Source organism: Triticum aestivum, chromosome 1A, assembly GCF_018294505.1.
Source record: "Triticum aestivum cultivar Chinese Spring chromosome 1A, IWGSC CS RefSeq v2.1, whole genome shotgun sequence".
NCBI classification, from domain to species: Eukaryota; Viridiplantae; Streptophyta; class Magnoliopsida; order Poales; family Poaceae; genus Triticum; species Triticum aestivum.
Window position 1 is genome coordinate 237,884,256 of NC_057794.1, and position 22,402 is coordinate 237,906,657.

Here is a 22,402-nt window from a genome sequence, read left to right on the forward strand (position 1 = left end):
GCTTGTTAGGGCTGCCATTGTCCTTGGTTTTTTCTGGTTGAGGTGTCTGGCAAGCCATTCGTCCCGGACACTATGTTTGAAAGCTGCTAAGGCTTCGGCATCCAGGAAATCAGCAATTTGATTCTTCTTAGTTAGGAATCTGTTCCAAAGCTTTCGGGCTGACTCTCCGGGTTGTTGAATTATGTGACTTAAATCATCTGCATTCGGAGGTCGGACATAGGTCCCTTGAAAATTGGCCCTGAAAGCGTCCTCGAGCGCTTCCCAACTTCCAATTGAGTTTTCGGGGAGGCTTTTCAACCAGTGCCTTGCTGGTCCTTTCAACATTAAGGGCAAGTATTTGATGGCGTGGAGATCATCTCCACGAGCCATGTGGATGTGAAGGATAAAATCCTCAATCCAGACCCCAGGGTCTGTTGTTCCGTCGTATGACTCTATGTTCACGGGTTTGAATCCTTCTGGGAATTCATGATCCAGTACCTCGTCGGTGAAGCATAGGGGGTGCGCAGCACCCCTGTATTTGGGTGTGTCTGACGGTTGTAGTGTTCGGTTTTGATTCCGAACCATTATTCTGTCAGTATAGTCATTTGGGCGGCGATGATTCTGTGCCAGAATGCGCTTCCTAGGTCCATAAATGGACCTGGTCAAACCGGCTTTTTTGTGTAAGTCCTCATGTAGCTCGTGTGCTGACTTGTGTACGTCATCGTTAGCCGCCCTATCGCGACCACGGGGTGGCCAGTCCGGTTGATCGGCCATTTTATTTTCCGGCTGAGTGGGCGCTAAGGCCTCATCGTCGAATTCAGGCAACAACTTGCACTTTGGATAGCTTTTTGTGTGGCGATTACCGCCATACTTTTCTTCCGTGTCAAGCACTTTATTCCATCTGCTGTTGAGCGTATTCTGCGCGGTCTTAAGCCTTTGCTTCTGCTTCTACAGGCTCCGTGCGGTTTCAATGAGCCTTTTATGAAGGTTCTCTTGTTCCAAGTGTCTTTCAGGGATGATGTGTGCATCATCGTCCGGACTATTCATGTCTCCGGAGACAGGTTGATGGGTTTTACCCTCGGGGTCGTCATGACCTGTCAGCAGCTCCGTACTATGTTCGTCGTCCGCTGGTTCACCCTGCTCCACCGCTGGGTTCATGTGGTCGTTGTCTCCTTTGGGGTCGACCGGGGTGTTACTCTTTCTTGCAATGTTATCGCTGTTTTTGCCGGGGCCGGATTTGGAGCGGTGCTTACGCTGTTGCTTTGTTGCTTCTCGAGGGAATTTTCCTTCGCTGCTTCTTCCCGTTCCTCATCATCATTTTCTTGGGGTGTATCCACCATGTACGTATCATGTGATGAAGTGGCAGTCCAGCGCCCTGCGGGTGGTGGTTCCTGTTTGTTTCTCGCATCGTCATCCATACCATCGATGTCTTCGGAGCTGAAATCAAGCATGTCAGTTAAGTCGTCGCAGTGGCTATTAAGTGGGTGGTGGGTGGGGAACGAATTTCTTCATTATCCGCTTCCCACTCGAGCCGAACACAGTTCGGCCAAGGGCCTCCTGACAAGGAGAGAGACCTTAATGAATTTAGGGCATCGCCCAAGGGCGAGTGCTGAAAGATATCCATGGAGGAAAACTCCGTGGTTGGCGCCCAATCAGATTGATAGGTATGGATGCAGGCGGTTTGAAGACCATGGCCGGAGACGAATCCATAGGTCCGGCAACACAGGTCTCGTAGGAGGTGAAGTCAGTATTCGGCTCTATCGCCCGCTGAGTGTTTGGCCTCTGGGGTGGGGTCCATCTACCCGTCATCGGACGGTGCGATCTGCTCCGGATCAAGGGCTGGAGTCGTTACAGGTGTGATCCCCCGAACAGTGTCCGATGGCAGAGTTAAATCATGCTCATCGTGACTGTGCGGCATACCTGACATGGGTTCAAATCCGTCGAAGATCAAGTCTCCGCGGATGTCAGCGGTATAGTTCAAGCTTCCAAACCTGACCTGATGGCCAGGGGCATAGCTCTCGATCTGCTCCAGATGGCCAAGCGAGGTGGCCCGCAGTACGAAGGCGCCGAATACGAAGATCTGTCCGGGAAGGAAAACCTCACCCTGGATCGCATCGTTGCCGATGATTAAAGGAGCCATCAAGCCTTATGATGACGACACGGTGGAACCATCAATGAAAGCACCAATGTCGGTGTCAAAACCGGCGGATCTCGGGTAGGGGGTCCCGAACTATGCGTCTAAGGCGGATGGTAACAGGAGGCAGGGGACACAATGTTTACCCAGGTTCGGGCCCTCTCGATGGAGGTAATACCCTACTTCCTGCTTGATTGATCTTGATGATATGAGTATTACAAGAGTTGATCTACCACGAGATTGGAGAGGCTAAACCCTAGAATCTAGCCTATGGTATGATTGTTGTTCTATGGACTAAAACCATCTGGTTTATATAGACACCGGAGGGAGCTAGGGTTACACACAGTCGGTTACAAGGGAGGAGATCTACATATCCGAATCGCCAAGCTTGCCTTCCACGCAAAGGGGAGTCCCATCCGGACACGGGATGAAGTCTTCAATCTTGTATCTTCATAGTCCAACAGTCCGACCTAAGTATATGGTCCGGCTGTCCGAGGACCCCCTAATCCAGGACTCCCTCAAAGCCTGTCAGTTCCATTCCAAGAGAACACACCTGCCTGCCCAAGCCCTTCAGACCATCCCTCTATCATGGCCATTTTCGGTCTAAGGGGTCGATATCCTCGACCCCTTCCCCCGAGAGATCGGGGGCTTTGAATTCTTGTTCTTTGCCATCGACAAGTTTACAAAGTGGCCGGAAGTGACTGCCATGAGACAGGTGACTACTCAGTCAGCTATCAAATTCTTGAAAGAATTGGTGTGTTGTGTCGGAGTTCCAACAAGGATCATCACAGACAACGGCACCCAGTTCAAGATCCACACCTTCATGCAATACGTTCACACCCTCGGATGCAAAATCTCATTCGCTTCTGGGGCACACCCCCGGAGCAATGGACAAGCTGAGAGGGCAAATGCTAAAGTTCTTCGTGGACTCAAGAGAAGAACTTTCAATATGCTGCAGAAGCACGGCAGGCGGAGTTGCCAGTAGTTCTCTGGTCCCTCAGAACGACACCTAACCGAGCTACCGGACAGACTCCCTTCTCCCTGACTACAGGGCAGAAGCAGTTATCCCCACGGAACTCATTTACGGGTCCCCTCGAGTGCTTGCCTAAGATGAAGTAGCGCAAGATCAGCACTGGCATGACAACTCTGTGCTACTTGAGGAGAACCGTCTCTAGGCTGCTACGCGTGTTGCACGCTACCAACAAGCCCTGCGTCGCTATCATAGCCGCAGGGTTCATGCCCGGTGTTTGAGGAAGGTGACCTTGTCCTTAGGCGTGTTCAGTCTGCCAAGGGTACAAACAAGTTATCACCAAAGTGGGAAGGCCCTTACCGGGTGGTACGAGTCACCAGACATGGCGCAATCCGTCTAGAGACCGGAGATGGCACACAGTTGCAAAACTCATGGAATATTGAGCATTGATACGTCTCGAACGTATCTATAATTTTTGATTGTTCCATGCTATTATATTATTTGTTTTGGATGTTAATGGACTTATTTATACACTTGTATATTATTTTTGGGACTAACCTACTAACCCAAGGCCCAGTGCAAATTGCTATTTTTTGCCTATTTCAGTGTTTCGCAGAAAAGGAATATCAAACGGAATAAAACCTTCGGGAGAGTTATTTTTGGAACAAACGTGATCCAGGGGACTTGGAGTGGACGTCAAGCAGCCAACAAGGAGGCCACGAGGCAGGGGGCGCGCCTACCCCCTAGGCGCGCCCTCCACCCTCATGGGCCCCTCGTGGCTCCACCGACCCACTTCTTCCTCCACATACCCGGAAAACATCCAGGAGCATCACAAAACCCTATTTCCACCGCCACAACCTTCTGTACCCAAGAGATACCATCTTCGGGCCTTTTCCGGAGCTCCCCCGGAGGGGACATCGATCACGGAGGGCTTCTACATCAACACCATAGCGTCTTCGATGATGTGTGAGTAGTTTACCTCAGACCTTCGGGTCCATAGTTATTAGCTAGATGGCTTCTTCTTTCTCTTTGGATCTCAATACAATGTTCTCCTCGATCTTCTTGGAGATCTATTTGATGGAACTCTTTTTGCGGTGTGTTTGTTGAGATCCGCTGTATTGTGGGTTTATGATCAAGTTTATCTATGAAAAATATTTGATTCTTCTCTGAAATCTTTTATGTATGATTGGTTATCTTTGCAAGGCTCTTCGAATTATCAGTTTGGTTTGGCCTACTAGATTGATCTTTCTTGCAATGGTAGAAGTGCTTAGCTTTGGGTTCAATCTTGCGATGTCCTTTCCCAGTGACAGCAGGGGCAGCAAGCCACGTATTGTATTGTTGCCATCGAGGATAAAAAGATGGGGTTTATATCATATTGCTTGAGTTTATCCCTCTATAGCATGTCATCTTGCCTAATGCATTACTTTGTTCTTATGAACTTAGTACTCTAGATGCATGCTGGATGTCGATGTGTGGAGTAATAGTAGTAGATGCAGAATCGTTTCGGTCTACTTGTCGTGGACATGATGCCTATATACATGATCATGCCTAGATATTCTCACAATTATTCACTTTTCTATAAGTTGCCCGACAGTAATTCGTTCACCCACCATAATACTTATGCTATCTTGAGAGAAGCCACTACTGAAACCTATGGCCCCCGGGTCTATCTTTTATCAAATAAGTTTCCAAACTATTTTATTTTGCAATCTTTACTTTCAATCTATATCTTAAAAATACCAAAAATATTTATCTTATTATTATCTCTATCAGATCTCACTCTCGTAAGTGACCGTGAAGGGATTGACAACCCCTTTATCGCGTTGGTTACGAGGTTCTTATTTATTTGTGTAGGTCTGAGGGACTTGCGTGTAGTCTCCTACTGGATTGATACCTTGGTTCTCAAAAACTGAGGGAAATACTTATGCTAATTTGCTGCGTCACCCTTTCCTCTTCAAGGGAAAACCAACGCAATGCTCAAGAGGTAGCAAGAAGGATTTCTGGCGCCGTTTGCGGGGAGATCTACCACAAGTCAAGACATACCAAGTACCCATCATAACCTCTTATCCCTCGCATTACATTATTTGCCATTTGCCTCTCGTTTTCCTCTCCCCCACTTCACCCTTGCCGTTTTATTCGTCCTCTTTTTCCGTTCCCCTTCTCTTTTCCGTTTGTCTCTTTTCGCTTGCTTCTTGTGTGCTTGTGTGTTGGATTGTTTGTCACGATGGCTCAAGATAGTACTAAATTGTGCGACTTTTCTAATACCAACAATAGTGATTTTACTAGCACTCCGATTTCTCCTCTTACCGATGTTGAATCTTGTGAAATTAATACTGCTTTGCTGAATCTTGTTATGAAAGATCCGTTTTCCGGCCTTCCTAGTGAAGATGCCGCTACCCATCTGAACAACTTTGTTGATTTGTGTGATATACAAAAGAAGAAAGATGTGGATAATTATATTGTTAAATTGAAGCTATTCCCGTTATCGCTTAGAGATCGTGCTAAAACTTGGTTTTCGTCTTCGCCTAAATGTAGTATCGATTCATGGAATAAGTGCAAAGATGCTTTTATCTCTAAGTATTTTCCTCCCTCTAAGATCATCTCTCTTAGGAACAATATTATGAATTTTAAGCAACTTGATCATGAACATGTTACACAAGATTGGGAGAGGATGAAATTAATGATACGTAATTGCCCTACACATGGTTTGAATTTATGGATGATCATACAAAAATTTTATGCCGGATTGAATTTTGTGTCTAGAAATCTTTTAGATTCAGCCGCGGGAGGCACTTTTATGAAAATCACTTTAGGAGAAGCTATTAAACTCCTAGATAATATTGTGTTTAATTATTCTCAATGGCAAACTCAAAGATCTACTAGTAAAAAGGTTCATGCTAGAGAAGAAATCAATGTTTTGAGTGGAAAGATGGATGAACTTATGAAATTGTTTGCTAATAATACTGTTTCTTCTGATCCTAATGATATGCCTTTGTCTACTTTGATTGATAATAATAATGAATCTATGGATGTGAATTTTGTTGGTAGGAACAATTTTGGTAACAACGCATATAGAGGTAATTTTAATCCTAGGCCGTTCCCTAGTAATTCCTCTAATAATTATGGTAATTAGTACAACAATTCTTATGGAAATTATAATAAGATGCCCTCAGATTTTGAATCTAATATTAAAGAATTTATTAGTCTGCAAAAGAGTTTCAATGCTTTTATTGAAGAAAAACTGTCTAAGATCAATGAGTTGGCTAGGAACGTGGATAGAATTTTGTTGGATTTCGGGTTCCGGCAGACCCTTAAGGTTCGAACTCTGGGGTGCGCACGGAGATCTTTCCCCTACCGACTCGTGCTTCTATGGATCGCAAGAAATCTAGGCTAGAAAGAAGAACACACATGGGACACGAGGTTTATACTGGTTCGGGCCACCGATGTGGTGTAATACCCTACTCGAGTGTGTGGTGTAGTGGATTGCCTCAGGGGCTGATGATGAACAATACAGGGAAAGAACGGCCTCGCGAGAGGTGTTCTTGAGCTGGTGCAGTGTGTTCTACTTGTTCCAGACCTTTCTCTCTTTCTTTCTCTTCTCTCTTTCTTTCTCTTCTCTCCCCCCTTCTTTTTGGGGGCTAGTCCTATTTATAGAGGCACTGGTCCTCTTCCCAAAAAATGAGCGGGAAGGGCGCCAACAATTGGCCATTTTGAAGGGGAACATCTAGTACAAGTTATCCTGACCAAAGGTGGTCTTCGGCTGCCAAAATCACTGGTGATGACTGTCACAGCCCTAGAATTGTTTGGAGATAGTTGCATCAGTGAGCATCATGCATCCTGTTAATTTCAAGAAACTTGAAATGAGGAAAGTGAAAGCCTCAGAAATCAATTTAAAAGAAGGGCAAGAACCCTTTAAATTGCATTCATTGTTTCCAAAATGCCTTCATAAATGTTTGTTAATTTTGGCAAGGCTTTGAGACCAAACCAAAAATAGGGAACATTTTTGTGGAATATTTTGGGCACTGAATTTAAATCACTATCCTATTTGAATTTGGAAATATACCCAAATATATATAGGATATATATCCAAATACCTCTGATATATTTTATGTGCATTTGGAAAAGTCCATTTTGCAACATGAAATTATTAGAGGATAATTGACACTGTTTTTGAAACTGTTTTGAATTTTAAAAGCAGTGGCAAATATAAAATAAAAACAAACAGAACAAAAAAACAGAAACAGAGAGAGAGAGTTACCTGGACTTACCTCGGCCCACCTACCTATTGCCGGCCCAGCTTCACCGGCTCAGCCCACCACCGCCTCCTTCCCTATCGTCTTCCTCCTCTGCCAAAAGGACGGGAAGGTGCCCGACGCACGCGCACCGCAGTGCAGCCACCTCCACCCTGCCTGGCTGCCCCCTCGTCACTCTGGACCCTCCCCGCGACGCCACGCAACCTCCCCGACCCCCTCGAGATCTCTCCCGTGCCTCTCCCCTCCTCTGGTCCTCTCTTCCTCTCGCGCCCGAGTACCACCGTCGCCGCCGCCCGCTGTCCCCATGGCCACCGAGCTCCCCTCGCCTCTCCGAGCAGTCCACGGGCTCCGCCTCCATCTCCCGCGTCTCTCCGTCAGCTCGCACGACGCCGGACGCCCTGCCTCGCCCTCTACCCCGCCATCTTCATCGTCTCTGCCCCGAGATCGCCGGTGGCCGCATGACCTCATCATCCCCTCCCCCAGCCCGCTGAGCCTCTCCTCGCATCCGCCGTGAGCTCCTCCCCCTAACCCCCCTCTCATTTGCTTCGTTTGCGTGCCGTACCTGCCAGCTCGCCTGTGACCAAACGCGCCGCCGCCTGTGCTTGCCGCCGACGTGCCCTCGGCCACTCAATGGCCCGGCCATCGTGCCCTGCTTGATCCCCGCTCCGCGTAGAGCCTGTTGATGCCTCGCACGCGCCGCCTCACTCGCCGTAGCCTCGGCCCCGAGCTCAACCGAGCTCCGGCTGCCACCAAAGTCATCGCCGGCGATGACTCCGGCCACCACAGGCTCGGCCACCACCACCATCCGACGCGCACCGGCAAGGGCTCTCCAACGAGCCCATCCGCGCGACCTCTCGTCGCCGGAAACGGCCGAACGAGGACCTCCGCCGTGTCCTGCTTAGCGCCGGCGGCTAATTGTCGGTTAGCCGGCGTGGCCGTCATTAGTTTAGGGGCTAACTAACCCTGTTATTTTAACACAAGACACTGACCAGTGGGACCCGCCTTTTTAGTTTACTGGATAACCAAAATAATTAGGTTAACTAATAAAATCAGTGCACCCACGCGTCAGCATTGACCGTGCTGACGTGGCCTTTGACCGAGCCCACATGTCTGTGAGCCTAGCCATCACTGTGAGACTGACCAGTGGGACCCACTGGTCAGGTTTGACCTGGACCTGGCGTGTTGACCTGCTAGTGTCACACTGATGTCATGCCGATGCAATAATCTATTTTCTGGATTAAATTTAATTCAAGAAATTCCAGAAAATGCCCAAAACTTCTAAAAATCATAGAAAATTGTCTTTAACTCAGAATGAAATGAATTTTACATGAAAAATTATCAGAAAAATTCAAGGAATCAGTTTATGGCATTTGCATGCATGTTTGAACAACCTAGGGTTGCTGTACAGGGCAATTTGCATAATTGACATTTAAATAAGCACATATGGAGTTTGAATTTGAACCCTTGGTTCAAACCAACTTCATTTAATATGATTGCTAGTTGCATTAGCTCAATCAACAACATATTGCCATGACATTATCATGCATCATAATTGTTGCATTGCATTGATTGTGTTCCTCTTTGTTTGCCGGTATTTGTCCCCTCTCGATAGACGTGGTTCCGACGATGAGTTCGATGACACCGATGAAGAACTATACTATCTTCAGAAGTGCCAGGCAAGCAAAACCCCCTTGTTCATTCTGATACAATCCCACTCTCTCGCTCCTGCTCTCTTTTACTGCATTAGGACAACAACGATTCAACTGTTACATGCTGCGGTAGTTGAACCCCTTTCCTCTGCATGACCTGTCATTGCCACAGTAAATAGATGAAACCCACTAGCATGAGTAGGAGTTGTTTGAGCCCTGATGTGCCTACTCATTCATGCTTGTTTGTCATGCCTGCTATTGCATAGAGTTGTGTCGGGTCTGATTCATCGAGAATGAATTGGAATGGTGATGAACATGTCCTACTGTGTGTGAGCTAAGTGTGTGAACACGTTTTGGTAAAGGTAGCGGTGAGAGGCCATGTAGGAGTACATGGTGGGTTGTCTCATTGAAACCGTTCTTAGGAACTGAGTTCTGTGTATGTGATCCATGAACGGCTACTACCACTCATTGGGATCCTTAATTGACCCTCTCGGCTTCTTAATCACCCTAGTCCTTTGTCCAGGAGTTGCAACTAGTTTCTGGTGTTTATAGGATATGTGTTGGCGGCCGTGCGTAGCGCTGACCCTAGGGGTGGGCTATGATGCGGTAGATACACCATGGCCGGGCATGCCGGGCGCCCGTTTGGTGTCTCGGAACCCTGTACACATCGTTCGGGGCCATATGTGGAAACCTCGGTCGGACTCCCTGCGGATGGAACCTGGATAGGCGATAAACTTGGACTAGAGACTTGACTGTTTGGGTAGGCAGTGGCCGACACCCTCGTTGGGCTTCCGCTTGAAGGTTGCCGAGTACATGTCGTGTAAACGACGGTAAGTGGTGGGAGCGTGTGTGAAGAAGTACACCCCTGCAGGGTTATCATTATCTATTCGAATAGCCGGATTCCTCGGATATGGAAACTTGGACCCCTTGCATAGTTCATAGATAACTTGAAGTGGATACTCTAAGACTCGCAAGATAAGTGTGAGTGCTATGGATGGCCTTCTCGTAGGGAGACGGGAGCGGATCCATAGTGGTGTTTTGAATGGTGAATATGTGGACTCGTGTGCGCCACCTCAAAGAGTTGCTTGCAGTCGTAGTTCAGGTTAGCCACTGAGTCAAAGCTGGCTTGCTGCAGTTAAACTCCACCACCCCTTTATTGATACCGATGCATGTATAGTAGGTTCTGATGTAAGTCTTGCTGGGTACATTTGTACTCATGTTTGCCTATTTTATGTTTTGCAGAGAGACGTCAGTCTCGCTAGTAGTTCCGTGTGGACTTCGACGTTTAGCTTGCTACCTCAGCTATGATCTTGTGCCCTTGGCAGGATTTGGTAGATAGTCAAGCTTCTCAGCCTTTTTCATTTGAGGATGTCTGTACTCAGACTTGTTAAGCTTCCGCATGTGCTTTGATTTGTATGCTATGATTGTTGGGTCATGAGACCCATGTTTGTAATATCTCGCTCCTCGGAGCCTAATGAATAAATACTTGAGTCGTAGAGTTATGTTGTGATGCCATGTTGTATTTACACATATCGAGCATATTGTGTGTATGATTGAAATGCTTGGTATGTGTGGGATCCAACAATCTAGTTGTTTATCCTTGGCAGCCTCTTTTATGGGGAAATGTAGTCTAGTGCTTCCATGAGCCATAGTAGTCCACTACAGCCCGGTTCACCAGAGTCCTGTTAGCCTAGCACTACTGCTCAGGACACTTGACTGGTCGGCATGTGTTTCACTTCGTTCCTGTGTCTTTCCCTTCGGGGAAATGTCACGCGGTGACATCCGGAGTCCTGCCTAGCCTGCTACAGCCCGGGTTCCCGGAGTCCTGTTAGCCCAGTGCTACAGCCCGGATTCACATGCTGCTGACCGACACGCTTGATGTGATTCATGTATGCCTGTCCCCATAGGTTAGTGCCGCTTTGGGTTCACGATTAGCCATGTCGGCCCGGGTTCTCTGTCATATGGATGCTAGCGACACTATCATATACGTGAGCTAAAAGGCGCAAATGGTCCCGGGCCATGGTAAGGCGACACTCGTGGGAATACCATGCGTGAGGCCGCAAAGTGATATGAGGTGTTACCGGCTAGATCGATGTGACTTGGAATCAGGGTCCTGACAGCGTTGGTATCAGAGCCTGACTGCCTGTAGGATTACCAAACCAAACCGGTCGAAGTTGTGTCCAGAAATGCTTTAGTTATGTAGGGGAGTTGATTGTGGAAGGGAACGTAAGGCTCTTTTTACACCTTTACCTTATGGCCTTCTGATCTGAGTCATCCTCTTCTCTTCTACGGGGCTTAAGAACTAGGCCTTCTAATCTATCTATCAGGATGACGTGTTACTAATCCATAGACTTATAGGATTGATGGATTCAATTCTTAGTTCAGTTCCTACTATTTCTGTGTGTTGACAGTTGATCTCGGAACCTTGATATTGTGTTGTTGAGTGCTTATGCCACCATTTTGCAGGATGTCTCAAATCTTTTGAGCATTTACAAACATTATGTTGTCCGAGTCATCCCAGGTTTCTAGATATTCTGATGCATTTGCAATCCTTTCTTTCCGTTCCCGATGTCCTTTATGGTCAGAATAAGCACACTAACCGGTGCGTTGAGGTAATTTATTGTCTCGACATATATGTTGGAGCTATTATTATTACCGTAGGTGTTTTAGGGAGTCACCTAGTAATCTAGCAATGCTTTGTATCCCCAGTGTGATGATTCTGGCCACCATTCTCGAAAGCATTCCGCGATGCCATTTAGTAGTAGGTATTCTATTCCTGGGTTCTTTAACCCGAGATTCACCCTACTTACCTCATGTTGATAGTGTTGCTAGTTCCTTTAGGATATTAGTAACCTTTGCATTAGTCCTCGAGGTCCGTGGTATATCCTTCTTCCAAATACTACGAACCGCCTATGGCAGAAGTTCTTTGAACCAAAAGATCACAACCAGAGTGCTCTTGATGAGTTCTCCATTCTTCATTGTGAATCTGCCAGTCCTACCTTTCTGCATGGGTTGTCCGGAAGGAATGTTAAGCTTTGCTCGACATACTAATCTATGCATCCACAACTCAGAAAATTATATGTTCCTTTGAGTTGTCCCTCTTTAGTTGTATTCTGACCCTCGTCCGTCAATTGTTGGTCAAGAGTAGTTGTGCATTGGTGTTATCGATGCCTATTGTTCATGTGATCTGTCAAGCCATTCTATTCCGGAATGACTAGGAGAAACAAACTCCAGTACCTCATCCATATCCAGGATTGGGTCAAAGTAGTTGTGTTCTGCAGATCAAATGCCAATCCAGCTTTTGCTCTATTCTACCCTGGAGTATTACCCCCTTTATGTCAGGATTGTCATGAGAATTGCACCCTCTCTCATGAATTCTTGACGCAGTGATACTTCTTACCATCATTTTTCATTCCTCGGTCCCGTGTTGTCGCAACCGGAATGCCGGCAAGTGAACCATGATGTGTGAAATCAATACTCCTAGCAACTAGTTGCTAGGTAGCTAATGGACAATAATTTCTTTCTTAGCGTGTTGGTTATTGAATCATCATCCTAAGATTGATCGTGCTACCTAGTCCATTTTTCCTGGTGCACTCTTCGATCAATGAGTTAGGATTGTGTCAGTCCCTCGCTCTCTTGATCATATCGTCTTGCTCTGAAAAGCAAGATTGTTCCCGAGCTTAGAAACATATCGGTGGTTCGTGATTTTCTGAATATTTCCTCGGAAGTATCACCAGGTTGCCCCCTGACTGTTATGTTGAGCTCGTGATCAAGTTGGTTTCTTGTAAACCACCCCTTCTCCAAGAATCTGTGTTGGATACCCTGAGCTAGTTGGTTAAGCTGAACAACAACTTGGAGAGTTGGAAGATGAAAGCTTGTCCGGCTCAGTTCATTCCAAAGGGATATCCTTGTGTGTGTGTGTTGAAGAAAGATGATATTTTCATCGATTGTTCCTCGGGATCGGTTGTTGAATCTATCGTCTTGTCCAAACCTTGATTTGAGTGCGGGCTATCGTCAAGTCAAATGAGAACCAACGATGTTCATAATGTTGTCTTACTCGTGGTTGTTTCCTCGAGCATACACCGTTATATCTTTTGGGTCTGACCAATGCTATCACCTTGTTCACATAATTATGGAATTCCATCTTCACGGAAATCTGGATGACCTGTTGTTGAGCCCATCGACAATATTTTCATCTTATCCATGATTCATGTTGAACATTAAGCTAGTGTTGGAAAGTTTGAAAGCATTTCTTCATGCTAGCTCATGAAGCATATGTTTGGTATAAGAAGTGAGTTCGTCTAGTTCACGTGCATTTGAAGCAAGTTGCCGCCATGAATTTGGGAAAGTTTGTCTCGCTTTCTCTGGAATCATCCCAAGTCAGTCATGCATACGTGCGAAATATTCTGTGGTCTGGAGACTTGCAATGTTCATTCTATATGAATCCCTAGCACACCAAGCCACTGATTGATTTGTTCAAGGAGAAGAAGTTTCTTCTTAAGAGCTAGACTTACGCAAGGACTTCGATATCCTCGATGATGGTTCCCCATCTCGACTCATAGTGTTTTATTATAAGACTACTATGTGGTCATAATTGTCTGGGACAGCGTGTTCACAGGTTTGTAGCAAAACCGGCTCATGTTTTGGAGCTTACTATCGTAGTTCATTTTCTGAGAATCTCGCAACGTCATCTCGTCGGTTTGTGTTGCAAACTTTCTTTTCCAGACATGCTCTCTGAAATATCCTATTACCAACCAGATCTGAATCTTAGGCAGATATGATGGTTGGAACTTTTCCAGGATCTATGATGTAGGTCCCGACAGGGTTGATGTTCTGGCCGACACACCTAGCCGGAAGATCTGTCATTATAGTATCTTTGCCCATATTTCCATGAGTTTTTCGTGTGATTTATTATAGAAGTTTTTCCTTAGGGATCCTTGTGCTCTCAGTTTCTTCGATGATTCTATAACCATTGAAACACTGGAAACACTCTTGACTGTTGAGTTTTGCCCCAGTTACAAGAATCATTCCCAGCATTTGCTTTTTGTTCCCAGCTTGCACCCCAGTAGTGGTTGTCCAGGATCATCTTCAAAAGTGGACTTACCATGGGTCCCATCCGTCTCCGATGATAAGAAAATCATCCATTGCGTTGTCTTCCACAAGGTAGTCCACATCATTCATCCTAGTCTGAGTAGGCCATTTCTTTGAGCTATTTCAAACGATCAATTGTAAATTGCCTTAGGCTGGTATAGAGAGTTTCAATGATCTATGGATCAAAAGTAATTCTTTTTGCCACTTAAGGGAACAGTTCAACGAGTCACTTTTTTCCAAGGTGCCCCGTTACGGAATCATGGCAATTATTTCCTCGCCACCTTGACACCATCCACCATCTTTCTAAGCGTGGAATTGTTGCCCACCAAATCAAACCCCGCCGTTTGTTCTTCCATCACTCTCGATGTTTTCTGTGTCCCAACTCAAGATGTTTCAACATCTCATTCCGCGAGTGGTTCTTGTACAGCTCGACCTTTGAGAAGATCAATCTTAGTATATTTCTTTCTGTCGTCATCGCGTGCATGAATATCTCAAAAGCGAGGATGTCAAGATCGACATGATGCAATGAATCAACATCTTTGAGAAGGGCAATTGGATCGTGAAGATTCTTTATTGGTGATCCCTCTGTCTTCTTACCTCACGTCTTGAATCTCGGGACGAGATTCTTGTTTAGTGGGGGTGAGTTGTCACAGCCCTAGAATTGTTTGGAGATAGTTGCATCAGTGAGCATCATGCATCCTGTTAATTTCAAGGAACTTGAAATGAGGAAAGTGAAAGCCTCAGAAATCAATTTAAAAGAAGGGCAAGAACCCTTTAAATTGCATTCATTGTTTCCAAAATGCCTTCATAAATGTTTGTTAATTTTGGCAAGGCTTTGAGACCAAACCAAAAATAGGGAACATTTTTGTGGAATATTTTGGGCACTGAATTTAAATCACTATCCTATTTGAATTTGGAAATATATAGAAATATATATAGGATATATCTCCAAATACCTCTGATATATTTTATGTGCATTTGGAAAAGTCCATTTTGCAACATGAAATTATTAGAGGATAATTGACACTATTTTTGAAACTGTTTTGAATTTTAAAAGCAGTGGCAAAGATAAAATAAAAACAAACAGAACAAAAAACAGAAACAGAGAGAGAGAGTTACCTGGACTTACCTCGGCCCACCTACCTATTGTCGGCCCAGCTTCACCGGCCCAGCCCACCATCGCCTCCTTCCCTGTCGTCTTCCTCCTCTGCCAAAAGGACGGGCACATGCCCGACGCGCGCGCACCGCAGTGCGGCGACCTCCACCCTGCCTGGCTGCCCCCTCGTCGCTCTGGACCCTCCCCGCGACGCCACGCAACCTCCCCGACCCCCTCGAGCTCTCTCCCGTGCATCTCCCCTCCTCTGGTCCTCTCTTCCTCTCGCGCCCGAGCACCACCGTCACTGCCGCCTGCTGTCCCCGTGGCCACCGAGCTCCCCTCGCCTCTCCGAGCAGTCCACGGGCTCCACCTCCATCTCCCGCGTCTCTCAGTCAGCTCGCACGATGCCGGACGCCCTGCCTCGCCCTCAACCCCGCCATCTTCGTCGTCTCTACACCGAGATCACCGGCGGCCGCACGACCTCATCATCCCCTCCCCGAGCCCGCTGAGCCTCTCCTCGCATCCGCCGTGAGCTCCTCCCCCTAACCCCCCTCTCATTTGCTTCGTTTGCGTGCCGTACCCGCCAGCTCGCCTGTGACCGAACGCGTCGTCGCCTGTGCTCGCCGCCGACGTGCCCTTGGCCACTCAATGGCCCGACCGTCGTGCCCTGCTTGATCCCCGCTCCGTGTAGAGCCTGTTGATGCCTCGCACGCGCCGCCTCGCTCACTGTAGCCTCGGCCCCAAGCTCACCCGAGCTCCGGCTGCCGCCAAAGTCGTCGCCGGCGATGACTCCGGCCACCACAGGCCCGGCCACCACCACCATCCGATGCGCGCCGGCAAGGGCTCTCCAACGAGCCCATCCGCACGACCTCTCGTCACTGGAAACGGCCGGACGGGGACCTCCGCCGTGTCCTACTTAGCGCCGGCGGCTAATCGCCGGTTAGCTGACGTGGCCGTCATTAGTTTAGGGGCTAACTAACCCTGTTATTTTAACACAAGACATTGACTAGTGGGACCCGCCTTGTTAGTTTACTGGATAACCAAAATAATTAGGTTAACTAATAAAATCAATCGACCCACGCGTCAGCATTGACCGTGCTGACGTGGCCTTTGACCGGGCCCACATGTCTGTGAGCCTAGCCATCACTGTGAGACTGACCAGTGGGACCCACTGGTCAGGTTTGACCTGGACCTGGCGTGTTGACCTGCTGATGTCACACTGATGTCATGCCGACGCAATAATCTATTTTCTGGATTTAATTTAATTCAGGAAATTCTAGAAAATGCCCAAAAGTTCTAAAATTCATAGAAAATTATCTATAACTCAGAATGAAATGAATTATATATGAAAAATTATCAAAAAACTTCAAGGAATCTGTTTATGGCATTTGCGTGCATGTTTGAACCTAGGGTTGCTGTACAGGGCAATTTGCATAATTGACATTTAAATAAGCACATATGGAGTTTGAATTTGAACCCTTGGTTCAAACCAACTTCATTTAATATGATTGCTAGTTGCATTAGCTCAATCAACAGCATATTGCCATGACATTATCATGCATCATAATTGTTGCATTGCATTGATTGTGTTCCTCTTTGTTTGCCGGTATTTGTCCCCTCTCGATAGACGTGGTTCTGACGATGAGTTCGATGACACCGATGAAGAACTATACTATCTTCAGAAGTGCCAGGCAAGCAAAAACCCCTTGTTCATTCTGATACAATCCCACTCTCTCGCTCCTGCTCTCTTTTACTGCATTAGGACAACAACGATTCAACTGTTACATGCTGCGGTAGTTGAACCCCTTACCTCTGCATGACCTGTCATTGCCACAATAAATAGATGAAACCCACCAGCATGAGTAGGAGTTGTTTGAGCCCTGATGTGCCTACTCATTCATGCTTGTTTGTCATGCCTGCTATTGCATAGAGTTGTGTCGGGTCTGATTCATCGAGAATGAATTGGAATGGTGATGAACATGTCCTACTATGAGTGAGCTAAGTGTGTGAACACGTTTTGGTAAAGGTAGCGGTGAGAGGCCATGTAGGAGTACATGGTGGGTTGTCTCATTGAAACCGTTCTTAGGAACTGAGTTCTGTGTCTATGATCCATGAACAGCTACTACCACTCATTGGGATCCTTAATTGACCCTCTCCGCTTCTTAATCACCCTAGTCCTCTGTCCAGGAGTTGCAACTAGTTTCTGGTGTTTATAGGATATGTGTTGGCGGCCGTGCGTAGCGCTGACCCTAGGGGTGGGCTATGATGCGGTAGATACACCGTGGACGGGCATGCCAGGCGCCCGTTTGGTGTCTCGGAACCCTGTACACATCATTCGGAGCCGTATGTGGAAACCTCGGCCGGACTCCCTGCGGATGGAACCTGGATAGGCGATAAACCTGGACTAGAGACTTGAGTGTTTGGGTAGGCCGTGGCCTACACCCTCGTTGGGCTTCCGCTTGAAGGTTGCCGAGTACATGTCATGTAAACGACGGTAAGTGGTGGGAGCGTGTGTGAAGAAGTACACCCCTGCAGGGTTATCATTATCTATTCGAATAGCTGGATTCCTCGGATATGGAAACTTGGACCCCTTGCATAGTTCATAGATAACTTGAAGTGGATACTCTAAAACTCGCAAGATAAGTGTGAGTGCTATGGATGGCCTTCTCGTAGGGAGACGGGAGCGGATCCATAGTGGTGTTTTGAATGGTGAATATGTGGACTCGTGTGCGCCACCTCAAAGAGTTGCTTGCAGTCGTAGTTCAGGTTAGCCACTGAGTCAAAGCTGGCTTGGTGCAATAGCTCCACCACCTTCTTGAGAATGAGCATGTATAGTAGGTTCTGATGTAAGTCTTGCTGGGTACATTTGTACTCACGTTTGCCTATTCTATGTTTTGCAGAGAGAGACGTTAGTCTCGCTAGTAGTTCCGTGTGGACTTTGACGTTTAGCTTGCTACCTCAGCTATGATCTTGTGCCCTCGGTAGGATCTGGTAGATAGTCAGGCTTCTCAGCCTTTTTCATTTGTAGATGTTTGTACTCAGACATGTTAAGCTTCCGCATGTGCTTTGATTTGTATGCTATGATTGTTGGGTCATGAGACCCATGTTTATAATATCTCGCTTCTCGGAGCCTAATGAATAAATACTTGAGTTGTAGAGTTATGTTGTGATGCCATGTTGTATTTACACATATCAAGCATATTGTGTGTATGATTGAAATGCTTGGTATGTGTGGGATCCGACAATCTAGTTGTTTATCCTTGGCAGCCTCTCTTATGGGGAGATGTAGTCTAGTGCTTCCATGAGCCATAGTAGTGTTGGAAATATGCCCTAGAGGCAATAATAAAATGATTATTATATTTCCTTGTTCATGATAATTGTCTATCATTCATGATATAATTGTATTATCCGGAAATCGTAATACATGTGTGAATACATAGACCACAATGTGTCCCTAGCGAGCCTCTAGTTGACTAGCTCATTGATCAACATATAGTCATGGTTTCCTGGCTATGGACATGGGGATGTCATTGATAACGGGATCACATCATTAGGAGAATGATGTGATGGACAAGACCCAATCCTAAGCTTAGCTCAAAGATCGTGTAGTTCATTTGCTGTAGCTTTTCTGAATGTCAAGTATCATTTCCTTAGACCATGAGATTGTGCAACTCCCGGATACCGTAGGAGTGCTTTGGGTGTGCCAAACGTCACAATGTAACTGGGTGACTATAAAGGTACATTACAGGTGTCTCCAAAAGTGTCTGTTGGGTTGGCATGATTCGAAACTGGGATTTGTCACTCCGTATGACGGAGAGGTATCTCTGGGCCCACTCGGTAATGCATCACCATAATGATCTCAATGTGATCAAGTGGTTGATCACGGGATCATGCATTACGGTACGAGTAAAGTGACTTTCCCGTAACGAGACTGAACAAGGTATTGGGATACCGACGATCGAGTCTCGGGCAAGTAACGTACCGATTGACAAAGGGAATTGAATACGGGATTGATTAAGTCCTCGACATCGTGGTTCATCCGATGAGATCATCGAGGAGCATGTGGGAGCCAACATGGGTATCCAGATCCCGCTGTTGGTTATTGACCGGAGAGTCGTCTCGGTCATGTCTGCTTGTCTCCCGAACCCGTAGGGTCTACACACTTAAGGTTCGGTGATGCTAGGGTTGTAGAGATATGAGTATGCAGTAGTCCGAAAGTTGTTCGGAGTCCCGGATGAGATCCTGGATGTCACGAGGAGTTCCGGAATGGTCCGGAGGTGAAGAATTATATATAGGAAGTGTAGTTTCGGCCATCGGGAAAGATTCGGGGTCACCGGTATTGTACCGGGACCACCGGATGGGTCCCGGGGGTCCACCGAGTGGGGCCACCCATCCCGGAGGGCCCCATGGGCGGAAGTGGGGAGGCGAACCATCCCATAGTGGGCTGGTGCGCCCCCCCCCCTTGGGCCCCCCTGCGCCTAGGGTTGGAAACCCTAGGGTGGGGGGGCGCCTCCACTTGCCTTGGGGGGCTAGCCTTCCCCTTGGCCGCCGCCCCCCAAGGAGATCCCATCTCCTAGGGCCGGCGCCCCCCCCAGGGGGCCTATATAAAGGGGCGGGGAGGGAGGGCAGCTACACCTCAAGTCTTGGCGCCTCCCTCTCCCCTGCTACACCTCTCCCTCTCGCAGAAGCTCAGCGGAGCCCTACTGCGATCACTGCTGCATCCACCACCACGCTGTCGTGCTGCTGGATCTTCATCAAACTCTCCTTCCCCCTTGCTGGATCAAGAAGGAGGAGACGTCATCCGCTCCGTACGTGTGTTGAACGCGGAGGTGCCGTCCGTTCGGCACTTGGTCATCGGTGATTTGGATCACGGCGAGTACTACTCCATCATCCCCGTTCTCTTGAACGCTTCCGCTCGCGATCTACAAGGGTATGTAGATGCACTCTCCTCTCGTTGCTAGTTGACTCCATAGATTGATCTTGGTGAAATGTAGGAATTTTTTTTCTACAACGTTCCCCAACAGTGGCATGATGAGCTAGGTCTATGCATAGTTACTATGCACGAGTAGAACACAAAGTAGTTGTGGGCGTCGATATTGTCAATTTGCTTGCCGTTACTAGTCTTATCTTCATTCGGCGGCATCGTGGGATGAAGCGGCCCGGACCAACCTTACGCGTACGCTTACGTGAGACCGGTTCCACCGACTGACATGCACTAGTTTCATAAGGTGGCTGGCGGGTGTCTGTCTCTCCCACTTTAGTCGGATCGGATTCGATGAACAGGGTCCTTATGAAGGGTAAATAGAAATTGGCAATTCATGTTGTGGTTTTGGCGTAGGTAAGAAACGTTCTTGCTAGAAAACCTATAGCAGCCACGTAAAAACTTGCAACAACAATTAGAGGACGTCTAACTTGTTTTTGCAGAAAGTGTTTTGTGATGTGATATGGCCAAAGGTTGTGATGAATGATGAATGATATATGTGATGTATAAGATTGATCATGTTCTTGTAATAGGAATCACGACTTGCATGTCGATGAGTATGACAACCGGCAGGAGCCATAGGAGTTGTCTTTATTTTTTTGTATGACCTGCGTGTCATTGAGAAACGCCATGTAAATTACTTTACTTTATTGCTAAACGTGTTAGCCATAGTAGTAGAAGTAATAGTTGGCGAGCAACTTCATGGAGACACGATGATGGAGATCATGGTGTCATGTCGGTGACAAGATGATCATGGAGCCCCAAGATGGAGATCAAAGGAGCTATATGATATTGGCCATATCATGTCACTATTATTTGATTGCATGTGATGTTTATCATGTTTTTGCATCTTGTTTACTTAGAACGACGGTAGTAAATAAGATGATCCCTCATAATAATTTCAAGAAAGTGTTCCCCCTAACTGTGCACCGTCGCGACAGTTCATTGTTTCGAAGCACCACATGATGATCGGGTGTGATAGATTCCAACGTTCACATACAACGGGTGTAAGACAGATTTACACATGCAATACACTTAGGTTGACTTGACGGGCCTAGCATGTACAGACATGGCCTCGGAACACAGAAGACCGAAAGGTCGAGCATGAGTCATATAGAAGATATGATCAACATGAAGATGTTCACCGATGTTGACTAGTCCGTCTCACGTGATGATCGGACACGGCCTAGTCAACTCGGATCATGTTATACTTAGATGACTGGAGGGATGTCTATCTAAGTGGGAGTTCATTGAATAATTTGATTAGATGAACTTAATTATCATGAACTTAGTCTAAAATCTTTACAATATGTCTTGTAGATCAAATGGCCAACATTGTCCTCAACTTCAACGCGTTCCTAGAGAAAACCAAGCTGAAAGACGATGGCAGCAACTATACGGACTGGGTCCGCAACCTGAGGATCATCCTCATAGATGCCAAGAAAGATTATGTCCTAGAAGCACCGCTGGGTGACGCACCCGTCCCACAGAACCAAGACGTTATGAACGCTTGGCAGACACGTGCTGATGATTACTCCCTCGTTCAGTGCGGCATGCTTTACAGCTTAGAACCGGGGCTCCAAAAGCGTTTTGAGCGACACGGAGCATATGAGATGTTCGAAGAGGTGAAAATGGTTTTCCAAGCTCATGCCCGGGTCGAGAGATATGATGTCTCTGACAAGTTCTTCAGCTGTAAGATGGAGGAAAATAGTTCTGTTAGTGAGCACATACTCAAAATGTCTGGGTTGCATAACCGCTTGACTCAGCTGGGAGTTAATCTCCCGGATGACGCGGTCATTGACAGAATCCTTCAGTCGCTTCCACCGAGCTACAAGAGCTTTGTGATGAACTTCAATATGCAGGGGATGGAAAGACCATTCCTGAAGTATTTGCAATGCTGAAATCAGCAGAGGTAGAAGTCAAAAAGGAACATCAAGTGTTGATGGTGAATAAAACCACTCAGTTCAAGAAAGGCAAGGGTAAGAAGAACTTCAAGAAGGACGGTAAGGGAGTTGCCGCGCCCGGTAAGCAAGCTACCGGGAAGAAGACAAAGAATGGACCCAAGCCTGAGACTGAGTGTTTTTATTGCAAGGGAAGTGGTCACTAGAAGCGGAACCGCCCCAAATACTTAGCGGATAAGAAGGCCGGCAACACTAAAGGTATATGTGATATACATGTAATTGATGTGTACCTTACCAGTACTCATAGTAGCTCCTGGGTATTTGATACCAGTGCGGTTGCTCACATTT